A 15,000-nucleotide genomic window follows, 5' to 3' on the forward strand; every position below is an offset into this window, starting at 1 on the left:
CTTCTGGACTATGTGTCCCTACTGCTATTATGTGTACGAGTATCCTATGGTTTTCATAGATTGGTGCATGAGGTGTCAGAATGAGAAATGCAGAAGGGCTTTTCATGCGGTCGCGATTCCGCCGCCGCCATATATGGCGGCAATGGGTAAGTTTTTATGCGCAGGGTTTATGCCGATCTGTGGTGGAAATGGCATGGACTCTTGGACTCCATTTTCACCCATTGGCTTGGGTGCATTTGCTGAAACTAAGACAAGAAATGAGAATGAGCGTAAAAGAGATGATAAGAGATCACATAACGTTATTGTGTTTTGCAAATAGCATCAACACCAACTCCGCCACTCGCTGTTTCCTGCAAATTTCCGGCGCCCCACCGTTGCCGACGATTCCCTCTCTGCCTCAACCAACCTTACCACAAATGCCATCCATTCCTAACATGCCAACCACCACACTTCCACCTTTGCCGGCGATGCCCGCCTTCAACTTGCCTAATATACCTCTCCCAACCTTGCCGTGTTCCGCCCAAAGCTCACTCTTCCCCCCATGCCGGCTAACATCCCTATGCCAACCTCATTTAACAACGTTCCGGCAACTATGCCCACTCTTTCTCCACCTCCATCAACAATGCTATGTGAAATTCCACTTTTACCCATGCTTTAAACGGTGTTAAACGGAGTATCAGACAGAAGGACCAAATCTGCTTAATGATCGAATAATTGAGGGACTAAATGTGTTCAAATTGGGAACTAAGGATGACATTGCAGATTGGGCACTAATTGAGGGACCAAAGGTGCGATTTCCCCTTTAAGTATTATTATTGTTATTATTATTGTTATTGTTGTTATTATTGTTATTGTTATTGTTGTTATTGTTGTTATTTTATTATTGTTATTATTGTTATTATTACTACTATTATTACTATTATTATTAGAACAATTGACATAAAGTTATTTGTTTTTCTTCATGTTTTATTATTTGGAAATCCATTAGTTAGCTATCAAATTAAAAGCCATAGTACGTAGGACCGGCCATACATTATCAAATTCAAAATTTCCTTAAAACGACTATATATATATATATATATATATATATATATATATATATATATATATATATATATATATATATATATATATCCAAGAAGGTTTAATGACAGGGAAGGTAAACGACGAGCAGGAGCACTTCCATTTATTTCATGATAAAAACCGGCGACCACGACGGAGAATCAAGAAAAAGACTACACTATCTTCGACATGTGGACACGCATGGCATGCAGCACTTTCCTTTATATCAACTCAGCTTTGGGTTGTGCTTAGCTTGTGCCATTGTTCATTGGTAACTAAGGTGAGTAAACATGGTGAAGAATGTGTTCTTCTTTTTCATGGTTTTGGGATGGGTGAGTAGTGGAGGACGAGCACAATATTTGACCATCCATGTTGACCAGTCAGGGTCGTCCGACTTCAAAACCATCCAATCAGCCATTGATTCAGTCCCCTCCAACAATTCTCAATGGGTTTGCATTTCCATCAAGCCTGCCATCTACTTGTACGCATACATACATTGTTATGATTATACTTTTTCTTAATGTGATTTTTAAATATATTTGTTTTCAAACTTCAATTTCTATATATACAACTTGTATGTCTTTGATTCAAGAAATGAGTGGTTGTCATTCTTCAATCAACCTGGTTTACCAACTTGTCGTCACCACAAGTTGCCACCCCATATCTTTTTCATTAGTTAATTTTATCTCTTCCAATTCACAAGAAACATGATAGACTAGCTAGAGTAAGATGCACTTGTGTACTTGTAGGTTAGGAGTTTGAGTTTTGGTGGGTACATTTTTTTTTTTTTTTCTCTTTTTGGTGGTTCTAGCATAACTTGAACTAAACATCATTTTAGGCCCGTCTTTGGCCCAATTGTCATTGGGCCCAGACCCCATGAGTCCATCACGAGTCCCCTCTCACGATCTCGCACCACAGCTTCTACACTCACCTCGTCGAATTGAAGTTTTCCTAACACCTATAACTGTTCTCGAGCTTTGCTCTCGACCTTGAGCCTAAAGGCTACAACCATTGTTCGGATCATCGGATGCTCCTAAACAAAATCTTCCACGTCTTCTTCATTTTACTCATCTATACAATACTTCCTTGCCACATGTTCCTCTTTTAGACGGTTGTAAGAATCTCGCGTATGGACTTCTCCCTCTTGACAAACCTTTAGGCCCACTTAAATCCTGTTGGGCACCAAGCCAAGATATTCTCTTTTTGGGCATCAAGGCACCCATTGTCGTCCTTATGTGCGGTCTGCCAAGATGACTTAGCTCTCTGGCGTCGCCGCTCTTGATCGACAAATTCTCATTTTTAGGCATCTAGTCAGTGGCGGAGCCACAATGGGGGCAGTGGCCCCCACTGCCCCCCCCCCCCCCCCCCCCCTCAACCCTCTCTACTAATATATAAGTACATAGAAAAATCACTAAAGTGTTTAATAGATCAATGGGTTGAATCTTGAATATGAAGATGGAGTGTCCAAGGTTCAAAACTCACTTGTATCATTTATATGTTTTAGCTTCTTGTCTAAGCAAATTCTTCCAACAAAATTGTGAAAGATGCAATTTTTTCTTAGAAGTGAGATCTCAAGTTTAAGTACGCCCCCACTCACATTATTTTCTGGCTCTGCCACTGCATCTAGTGCCACCGCATTTCCTGCGTGCAGTCTTTCTTAGAAGTGAGATCTCAAGTTTAAGTACGCCCCCACTCACATTATTTTCTGGCTCCGCCACTGCATCTAGTGCCACTGCATTTCCTGCGTGCAGTCTTCTATGAAGGCTTAATTAGCTCTCTGCCTCAGCCACCTTCTCTGGAAGAAAAAGAAAGAAGTTTTTTTTTTTTTGTGCATTACCTCTTTGTGTCACTTTCCCTGCGTGCAAGCCTACCAAGGATGTTTCTACAACCTTCCCAAAACGCGGTTCGTTAGCACAACTTAGCTCTCCACCCCCAAAGCGTTCCCTATAGGAAAAAGAAAAATATTGTTTACCACCGTTTGCCTCCGTAGTTTGTCCATACCATTTGGCTTTTAGTCTGTGTACTCAAGGCATCCTTATGCCTCTTTCATTATCTGTCTTTGTAGTTTGCCCATACTACTTGGCTATCAGGCAGTGTACTCAAGGCCTCCTTCTTTCTTTTTCTTTTTTCTTTTGTGCCTTTGTAGCCTGCTCGTACCACCTGGCGTTTAGCTAGTGTTCAACGAGTGTACTCGAGGCCTCCTTATGCCTCTTTCACCATCCACATTCGTAGCCTGCCCATACCATCAAGATTGTAGCCAATGTAAATGGTTTTGAACTAGTGTACTCTAGACTTCTTTTACGATCTGCCTTCTTAGCTAGCTCGTACCGCCTAACTTTTAGCCAGTGTACTTTGGGCTCCTTATGCCTCTTTTTTTGCCTCCTTATAACTTCATTTTTTTTTTCAGGAAACAGGTAATTGGTAGCCTTTTGGCCCTTCTCCCTTTGAATGTGGGGAGTCTTAAGTTTCACTACTCATTATGTCTTTAATTTTTCTTTTTTCTTGTTTCACTTTTTTCCCCTTGGGTACTAGGTAGCTGGTACCTCTATAGCCTTTTTCATTGGAAGGCGGGACATCATAGCTTTTCTTCTTTATGCCTTCTTTCTTAGGCGATGGGAAGCTGATACACTTATGACCCTTCTCCTTGAGAAGCGAGGTGTCTTAGCTTTCCATCCTTACAAAACATTTGGTTCGCGAAATTTCTAGAATGGAAATGGCAGTTTTGGGAATAGGTCTATTCCATTGTTTGTTAATACATTTTCTTTCAAGAAATATTATTCCCAGAAATGAGCTATATATTCCTCGTGCAAGGGGAATAGCTATTCCAATGGTCCCCTGGTATTAGGTTATTCTTGAGGTTCTCAAGAATAGCCTAATTTTTTATTTCATATTTTACACCTAATTCAACCTAAAATTTATTTAGTTGTTTTTTTTTTTTCCATATCACAATTTATATATATATTTTTATTTGTTTGATTCTATAGTGAATGTATATGGTGTTTAATTTTTATATGTTTTTTAAATTTATTGGATTTTGTTGTGTGTGTGTGTATGAGAGAGAGAGAAAGAGAGAGAGAGAGAGAGAGTCGTGCATTCTCGTGCGGCCGCTTGAAAATGCACCAATAGTGTTAAGTTGTTAACAAAAGGTACCAACAGTGTTAGGAAAATGCACAACAATGAAATATAAAAGTACATCAAAAAATGCACTAACACACCCAAAAAATGTATCATATAACTCCCTATCCCTAATAGTGCATTTCCAAACACTGTGTGGTGCTTTTATTCCTACATAATGGTGCATTTATGTGTTGTGTACCTAATTTGTGCATTTTTTGTTATGAATTTCCTACCATTGATGGTGCATATTTGCATAACTATTGGTGCGGCCGCACTGACCACACGGGAAAGCGCGACCACACAACTTATTTTCCTACCATTGATGGTACAATATTTTTGTACTAAATGTACATTATTTTACTGTAGAAAAAATATGGTCCACACAACTTGTGTGGACCATGGTCCATACAATAATGATTGTTATTTTGGGATTCAAAATTAAACCACTATACTAAGTGTCCTATTGGTGATTGTTTGATGTTAAAATGGGATAAGATACTCAATTTATAGTGTCTATACACTGTGAAATAAGTGATTATCAATTTACCATGCATTGATCATCAATAATGTACACCCATGAAACGAGTGGTTGTCATTCCATGATCAATCAACTTGTCATCACACAAGTTGCCAGCCCACATCTTCTTGTTAGCTAATTTTGACCACTTTCATTTGCATAGGAAACATGGTAGACTAGTTGGAGTAAGATGTAGTTGTGCACTTGTAGGTTAGAATTTCTAGTTTTAGTGCTTAACTTGAACTATGTAACGTTTTAGGCCCTTTTCTGGCCCAACTGTCATTGGGCTCAAACTCAGCTAGAGCTCCACCACATTGAATTAAGAACTATAAATAGAGAAAATATTCAAATTACATAAATACTCAGTTATTCCTTGTGTGCTTGAAATGAGTAGCTATTCCCTGCTTGTTGGGAATTGTATTCTTAAAGTAAAAATACTTACCAAATATGAGAATAAACCTATACTTGGAAAATGCTATTTTGTTTCACACCTATTTCATTTCGTTGTTATTATATTGATTTTGGTCATTATTATATATATGTAGGGAACAGGTAACAATTTCGCATCACAAGCAATATATTTATCTCAAAGGAGAAGGTAATGAAAAAGCCAGCATTGTTTGGGAGAGCAGTGGTTCTTTCCGCTCAAGCCCAACTTTTTCATGCTTTGCGGACAATATCAAAGTTGAAAACCTTAATTTTGTGGTACAACACTAAATTCGATCAATTCCTTAATGTAGTGAAATTTGGTCAAATTGATTCACAAAACGTGAGAAAACAAAAACAAAGGTCTTGAATTGTTTGGTAACATACTTAGCGTATCAACTAATTTTAGCTTATTTGATAACTATTAGTAGTTTGACTTGGTTAAACAATCAATATGAGTATTTTTTTTTTTTTTTTGAATGCTACTAGCTCTATTACATTGTAGTATCTGTTCATATACTTTCTCAATCTACTGAAACACAAAGAGCTAATAACGCCTCCACTGAGGCTTGAACTCACAACCTTCCAAATGGAAGTCCAACCCGGATACCATTGGACCACATAGTCCTGGTCAATATGAGTATTTGATTAATTAGTTTTTTGTAACTTATTGCTTCAAAATGCTAAAATTCAAAAAGCTGCTCAAAGCTAGTAGTTTTTTCGATAAGCTTTTTGAAAAAGTTATTTTGCATGTAATCAGCTATCAGCTAATATCTAATTTATCAAACATTTTTCTACAATCAGCTAATACTATCACCTAGTCAAACCTACTAACTCAATCAGCTAACGGTTATTTACCAAATATCCCTAAAGTATAGGTATAGTTGCTGCTTATCAATTCATATATAACTACAGTTATGTATACCCTTGAACAGAATTCTTACAATTATCATCGCAAAGCACCGACGGTGGTAGCCAATGGCAGCCAATGTCGTTGGAGACAGAATGGCGTTTTACGATTATGGTTTTTACGGCGTGCAAGACACGTTGTTGGATGCCAGGGGCAGACATTATTTCAAGCGTTGCATCATTGAAGGGGCCGTAGATTTCATATTTGGTGCCGGTCAGTCTATTTTTGAGGTACGCTAGCTTCGCTTAGTTTTCTAGCCCTTTAATTTGTTTGTTTGTGTTTTCTATTACTTCCTCCGTCCCAATTTACATATCATATTTACTATTCATTAATAGAATTTTTTTTTTTTTTTTTTTTGTTTTTTTTTTTTTGTGTTTAATAGTACTTTTAAGTTAGTTTCTAAATATATAATGAAAAAACGAATTAAAAATAACTTCAGTCAATTCTTGTTAACTTAATCAGACACATAAAATGGGACGGATTCTTTACAAAGGAATACCTATTCTATACCTACGACGACCATCCATTTGGAATAGTAACTGGAATGCCATCATACTACATGGTAGTTGACGGAATGAGTTTTTTTAAACCAAATTTGTAATTCATGTCTAAAGTTTTTTTTTTTCTTGAATAAGGAAAATACAAAAGAGATAGTACCAATAGTAGCCCTTCGAGTGCAGTGGGCAGTGGCTCCGTCAAGTTTAGTCTTTAACTTTCATATTGATCACCATTGAGCCTTGCGGTTTTGATCACCATTACTGTTTAAATCTATTTGTTAACTTAATCTCATTAAATAGATTTAAAAACAAAGAACTTATTGATGAGTCAACTAATTTTCTATAATGTTTTGTTTGATGTTGTGTTTTTAGGAGTGTACAATAGTGGTGAATGTTGGGAAATCGCGACGAGAAGGCAGTAAAGGATACATAACAGCACAAGGAAGGTCAGGTGCAAATGATAGCAATGCATTTGTTTTCAAGAACTGCAATGTGACTGGAAGTGGCAAGGCAATCTTGGGAAGGCCATGGAGACCTTATGCTAGGGTCATCTTTTTTAACTCCTCCCTCTCCGACGTCATTGTTCCTTATGGTTGGGATTCTTGGAATTATGCAAATCAAGTGTAAGACGCACATCTTTCTTCTCTCTAGGATTATTTCTGCCACCAATATGTCATTTAATAAAGTAGTTAATTTGGTCTTTAATGAATTAAAATTGCTACTTTGTACGGGTTAAAGATGGTCACTTATATTCATTTTCGATCTAAATGAAAAGGAAAAAGAAAAACTATTAGAAGGATTATAATTTAATCTTTGGTCCAACTAGAAGGAAAGGGCAAATTATATTCTGCACCGTGGTGCATAATTGATTATGCACCGCGCGTCTTTTTTTTTTAAATGAAAATAAACAGTGTTAGTTTTCGCCGTTTCGCACCCTTTTGCAAAAAGTAACTCTGTTATTCAGTGTCATTTTGTATACAATGCAGTTTCAGTTCAACACAACTACAGTTTCATTTCGATATAACTATAGTTTCATTTGATATTTATAGACTCAAATATGTGAAAATGTTATTTAATTTTATTTTATATATATATATATATACTATAGTTTCATTAAAACACAACTAAATGATTATTTTGATATAATTACAGCTTCATTGTACAATATACACTCAAATATGTGAAATGTTATTCAGTTTCATTTTATATACACTACAGTTTCATTTCACTATAACTACAGTATCATTTTGATATAACTGCAGTGTCGGTTTAGATATATTATAGTGTCAGTTGGTGTTTAATACACCAAACAAGCGGACTCCGTTAACTCTAACGACGGGCCGTTTCTTCACTTAAAGAAACGGCGCCGTTTTTGACCGCGGTGCACATGCACCACGGTCTATAATATAACGACTGGAAGGAAAGGTGAAGTAATATAATGATACGTAAAGAAGTGAACCTTGTAGATAAAATTAAAGTAGAAAATATAATCTTTTTTTTTTAAAGGATTGTGTAGCGTTTACTTATACTTTTCAGTTTTTTTTTTTCTCTATTTCTTATTTTTAATTAATAAACGAGTCTAAAAATGATATTACAAATGAAAAATTGGTATGATTTAGTGGGTAATATTTGGAAGAAGAGACCAAGGTTTAAACCTCAGCGGTGGCAGTGTGGGAATTATGTCCCAAGTTGTTCTAATTAATGTAGAAAATAGAATTGTATTATTAGAATTAGGAAATTATCATTTGGATTAGTAGAACATTATTAGAAGTAGTCAGACTTTATTAGGAATACAATATTATAACTAATAGGCTCCATGTATTATGAAATAACAATCAAAACAATAATACAGTTTTTTTGTACTTACATTTTATCTCTATATTTTCTTCCTCAATTCTTTATTGGAGTTGGCACTCGCTCGAAGTAGTGTCTATTTAATACGGGATTGTATCAAATGGTACTTTCATTAAGTTTTAAAGGTATCAATTACTGCTTTCATTGAATTGCAACATATTAAATTAATTGTGTTGCAAACCTAATTGCTCCCAAAACAAGAATTGGTGGACAGCCTTGATAGGTTTCACTAATCAATTTCTTAGATTATTTTGATTTTTGTTATTATGATAAACCGTCCTATATTAAACATATGAACCATACATTTCAACGGCTTGTCAATTTATTAGAGAAATTGAAATCGTTGATCACATTACGGTATTATCCACATCTACAGATTTATAGACCCGTAAAATTTAACTTATTAATGAGTGACCCCAATAAATTCACACCGAAGGTGTCTCCAAAAATTAGCTAGAACTTCCACAATTGGATGGTAAAGATCTTTATGCATAGATGAGCTTCCCTAGCTCAAAGATGTTTTGATTTCCATAATATCTCGGATGCACAACAAGTACAACTCATACCTTTTTTTTTTTTTTTTTTTTGTGTAAACGACAATGTGGTTCGGATCTTTCTCTGTCCGTTTAACGGTCCATGTCCACCCGATTGAATCCGAGAGGCACAGAAGCTAGCCCAAAGGGAATCATCCATTGTGGGAATCGAACCCGGGTTATAGATTTTAACATGGATGAAAAGACATATAGATAGATGATATCCTAATCCTAACTATAATAAAACTAAATAGATTTTGGGCAAAATTCCCGCCCAGCTATTACGATGCCGTTTTGTTTTTTTTTTTTGTTTTTTTTTTTTTTTTTGCAATTCAAATGGGAGACGTGTGTTAGGCCTGAAATTTAGGGCAGTGGGCTATTGGCTATTGCGTGTGAAATAAATTTTTTTCTCTCTGTTTCGCAATTCAAATGGGAGACGTGTGTGTTAGGCCTGAATGTCATGAGTACTTTTAGAGCACACATATGAGCTGTCTGAATCAAGAACAAAAAAACAATCAAAAGCATGAAATGCTTATTTCATGATGCAGAGGTAAGTAGATAAATTTTGTAATTTTCTTTCAACAATATACATGGAAAGTAAGTCTTTGCTATTCGTCTTGCATTTCAGAGTTGTTGCTTTTTTATTATTCATTTATCTTAATTGAAATATTGTGTTCTGTAGATTGTGAGGTTTGCTACAAAATTGGTTTTCACCATACTTCCAAGGAGTTTGTTGAGTTTAAGAATGGGTCAGTGTTTATGCACTATCTTTTCTTTTTTTTTTTTTCCTATAAAATATGTGGTAGGTGTGGTTGAGAGGGGAAAATATTACTTAAAAAAGGCATATATAGAGATGAAAATGAATGAAGTGAATGTGTCTGTAGACTTCCGACAGTGAATAAGTAGGCTGATGAAATTGTCAATAAACAAAAGTAATGTTCAATTAATATGTACTCTGCTTCTGTTTTTCATTTCTGTGTGGTGGGGTAAGTAGGACAATTAAAAAAGAAAAAAAGATCTGTCCAAAGATTGAAACTAATTACTCCAAAGAAGACCTCATTCTCATGACATTTGCCTTTTCTTTATGGATTATGGAAGAGAGGATAGGCTGATAGGGGTAGCAATGACTGGGATTTGATCTAGGTTTAGTTTTTCTAAAACAATTTCTAAAAATTGTGTTGAAACTTATAAATCTAGGGTAGAAATGTATAGAGATGTTTGGTTCTTTTTTATTCTGTTTTTTCTATTCACATGTATTATGATAAAAAAACTGAAACATGCACCCGTCCGCTGCACAAAAAAACTAGAAAAAATCATGCACTGGGAAAAAAAATCATGTTTTAATAAGAAAAAATTATTATTTTATCTGTTTTGCATAGTCAATAGTACACAGATGTTATGAAATGTTTTTTTTTTTCACTTATTTTATTAGTCCTTAATTATTTTCCATTCCCATTATGCATTTTTAACGGTACGTGTTTCCTACAAATCTCTGTTTTTGGTCGCTCCTACACAGTTGAATTTTCTCCCCCAGTGTCCAAGACTGCGCTAAATTATGAGGGAAAATTTCATACAGAGAATAGAAGTGTTAGATTTTGCATCTGAAATCATAAATCCTAATTAACAATTTAATCAAACTGGGCAGAGATTGTCTACAATACAGTATACAAACGATAGAAAATAAAGAAAAAGGTTGTTTACTTGCTTTCCGGTCAGACCTGTTGGTCTTTGGTGACGCTCCCTCATCTTCTACCTCTAATTGACTAAGATCTTAGAGATGTACTAAGTCAGACATATCTGTAGTATTTCCAACGGCTATTTCCTCCCGTCGTACTGATTGGTGTACATCAAGATGAATTATCATCCTGGAGCAAAAGGGTGTCAAAAAATGGAGGCATCAAGATGAACTATCATCCTGGAGCAAAAGGCGTCAACTTCACCAGACAAAAAAATAAAAAAGAAACAACGAATTGAAGCTCTGTAGTTGCAGCTGTGGACTGTGGTACGGTTTCTAAATTGGTAGAGAGAAGGCAGAGGAAATGCTTTCAGACAGAGATGGGTGGATTTGCGTAGGATTAGGGTTTGGGGTTGATATTATATGTGGGCTTTTAATGGTTTTGGGTTGGGTTATAGATTGGGCTTCTTGCTTGGGCTAAAACAAAATGTATATATTAATACTAGTATTTGCACCCGTGCGATGCACAGAATGAATTTGTTGTAATATATTAAGAATATATGAATCTATATATAATTATTTAAATTAGAAAATCTAATATTATATAGTGTGATTAAAGATATGGTTTGGATCAGTTATATATTTTGATAATATCATTTATTGAATTTGTGCAAATAATTGCTCAAATTAATAACTAATGTCTAGATGTATACATGCGGTGCTATAACTTTGAAGATTTTAGTTATCATTATTTAGTATTTTCATAAATTAAGCAAATGTGCTCATTCTCTAACAGCTCAGTTATAGAAATGAATTGCTATCATTATTCATTTGTATGGAAGATATATTTTTTTTGTCTAGATATATAACAATTTTTTCATTTAAAAAAAAATTAATATCACCGATTATATTTACACATTATTGAAATCTCTTTGTAAACGACATTGGTAGTAACAACACAATCTTGTTCATCTTCGTCTAGATCTAACACCTTTAATCCAACCGGATGGGTTACTTGGGTGAAAATATATAATGGCAGAATATCACTCAATTAGTTATCCATTTTATATTTTCAATCAATTAGAATATCAAATGCAATGATATTTTTACCAAATTTTCGTTCAATTTTTAATTGATGATGTAGATATTATTATTGAAATATTTCCGTTCCATTTTTAATTTACTTTTACTATTGTTTAAAATATGCATTTACTATTGATAATGTATAATATTATTATTCAAATATTTTCCTCTAATTTTTAATTTCCATTCCATTTTTAATTAAAATGCAATGATCTGATCATTTCTTGTTTTATTTTAGTAAATTATGGATCATTTTTATTTTCAGTCATTAATATTCATTTCCTCTTATATTTCAAGTTAATTAGTAACCAAAGTCGTTTAGGACGAAATTGAGAAAAACCACTATAGTCGAGGACGATTTTGGGTATTAACTCAATTAATATATAATGATTTTAATAAAATAATAATTACAAAAAGGAAAAAGATATGATAGATATAGGTGTATGGTAATAATGATGTGTTATCAATCTTAGAATTAAAAACTAACGGTGTTATAACGGTGTAAGGGTAGTTTTGTCTAATAACATTGGAATGTACAACATTTAAAGTAAAATGTACACCTTTATTTGCATACAAAAAGAGGGACATAAATCAAGAATATAATCTTAATTGAGGCTTATTATGTTTTTAGATAATGTTAATTGAGAATGTTTTGTGGTTTTTATTATAACATTTAATGAAATTTATTTATACTCAATTGATGTAGAAAATATTGATGGCCAACTGCATCCCAATATTTGATGTTTTTATTTAAATCCTATTTCAATAGGCTATAGCATTATGATGCCACATCTTTCAATAAATAAATAAATATATATATATATATATATATATATATATATATATATATATATATATATATATATATATGCGCACACACAAATTTTTTATTGTCACGGGTGGAATACTAGATAATGATCATGCAGGTACTAGAGTGTTGGTTCCTCGAATGGCTATGACACCATCAGGTCCAAGATAGTCATTCAAGTTTAAAAGAAGACAATTCTCATTAATGATTATAAATAAAATTCAGTACAAACGTTATCTCAGATTGCTACTCTAAAAGCCAATTTTTGTACACGGACAGTTATATGTAGCCGCATCTAGAGTAAGTAATTCTAAAGGTCTCAAGATTTTGATCTGTAATGAATTAGGCAATAGTTGTAATTCAACCACTAATGTAGTTTACAAAGATGTCTTTAATAATTTGTAATTTAAAATAATTTCAGATTTTATAACACTAATGTGTATTATTATTTTTTAAAACCTAATGTTTAGTACTTAGTATGTTTAAATCCCTAATTTGAAATCCTACAAGAATTGTAATATCCACATAAATAAATTATTATCTTATAACAAACAATAATAAGTTCATTAACGTTAAAATTTAATCTGTGCATCGCACGGGTATCATACTAGTAAAGGATTAAAAACTAGAGCTATCAAAGTGAATCGGCGGGGTCGTCAAAGCCCGGCCGCCCCTACCCTCCTTAGGCCCACGGGTTTAGGCGACAGCAATTATACTGTGGACAACAATCCATAAAGCTTTGTGGACCATGGTCCAAAACGGTAGTGTATCTAAACTGATACTGTCTCACGTATTATTTTTATTATATTATCAAATGAAATTGCAATTGAATTGAAATGAAACTGTAGTTGTGTTGAAATGAAACTGCAGTGTATACAAAATGAGACCGAATAACAATTTCACATATTTGAGTGTATATTGTCCACGCCGAGAAGTCGCTAACTCTGCCCAGACGACATGGAGGGATAGACAAAGGGCGTCGAGCGTCGAGCACGAGCATGTTATGAACCAAGAGCTTGAATAATATAATATTCAAGATAATTAATGTTATTTAATTTGTATATATTGTTTACAACTTTTATTTGTATAGGTTACAACTGTCATATTCCATCTTTATCTTCCTTATTTATAGGAGTTTGTTAAGGTAGGCTATAAGATTGAGTCGAATGTATTGGAAGGATTATGGAATGGAACGGAATGAATGAAATTAAAATTTCTTCTTCACTCTTATTTGCAGCTCTCTGTAATTCTATTCTTCCCTTTCTTTTATGTTCTTTCATTTTCCTTCTTTCTACAAATCTCAGCTCTTGCTTCACCAATAATTTTGCTTAAGCCCTTAGATCATCACATTTGGTATCAGTCTCTTTCCTGAGCAAGAATGGTAACCAACTTAGATAAATTCAAGGCACTACAGGAAAAGAAAATTGAGTTTGATGAAAGGTTGGAGGCAACAAGACCGGAAGTGCAAGCTTCCAAGCAAGAAGCAAGAACAAACTCAGAAAATATGATGAAGGTCATGGCAGACATAAGAGCTGAAATGCTGGAGTTATTACGCCTCAATAGGCCTACAGCACCCGTAATTGAAACTGTAAGATATATTAAATATAATATATCTATGTATATAATTTGAGAGGGGAGAAAGAGAGGAATAAGAGAATTTATTTTGCTTCTTGATGATGAAAAAAACTTTGCAACATAACCTATTTATACTAAAGGATAAACTAACAAAACTAGCTAAAAATTAGACAATAATCACTAATGCTCCATGTGTTGATATCAATGTTTTTGATGCAACTATGAAAGACAGGATTCTTCGACAATGAAATTGCAGACTTGTTGTCACAGAAAATAGTTGTAGGTGTTTCCTGATTGTGTTGTAAGAACTCCAAAATTCTCCTAAGCCAAACTACTTGAGTAACACAGTTTGCTGCTGCAATATATTCTGCTTCTGCGGTTGAAAGTGCTACAATCTGTTGCTTCTTTGAAGACCAAGAAAATATAGTTGAACCAAGATAGAAGGCATATCTTGATATGCTTTTTCTGGTCTCAACATCTCCAACCCAATCATTGTCTGTATATCCAACAAGTTTCACAGCTTCATTAGTAGAATAAAAAATTCTACCATTACTCGTACCCTTTGACATATCTCAGAATTCGCTTTGCTGTAGCCCAATGTGATTCTTTTGGTTCCTCCATGAATCTGCTAAGTATTCCAACTCCAAAAGAAATATCTGGCTTTGTTGCCACCAGATACCTCAAACTTCCAATTAAGCTTTTATAAGCTGTAACATTCACATTCTTACCACACTCATCTTTGGACACCTTTAACTTTTCAGCTAACTGAGTTGAAATTGGTTTGGAATTTTCCATTTTGAACTTTTTTCAAAATATCGGCCGCATACTTCTTTTGTGAAATAAAGATTCCACCATCCATCTAAACAACCTCAAGGCCAAGAAAGTAAGACATAAGGCCCACATCAGTCATTTCAAATCTCTTAATGAGTGCCTCCATAAATTC

General features: G+C 34.3%; 1 pseudogene; it reads left to right on the forward strand.

The window, feature by feature from the left end:
* Positions 1-1,352: 1,352 nt before the first annotated feature.
* Positions 1,353-7,156, forward strand: LOC109159399 (annotated as a pseudogene).
* Positions 7,157-15,000: the final 7,844 nt, after the last annotated feature.

Source organism: Ipomoea nil, unplaced genomic scaffold, assembly GCF_001879475.1.
Source record: "Ipomoea nil cultivar Tokyo-kokei standard unplaced genomic scaffold, Asagao_1.1 scaffold2827, whole genome shotgun sequence".
NCBI lineage: Eukaryota > Viridiplantae > Streptophyta > Magnoliopsida > Solanales > Convolvulaceae > Ipomoea > Ipomoea nil.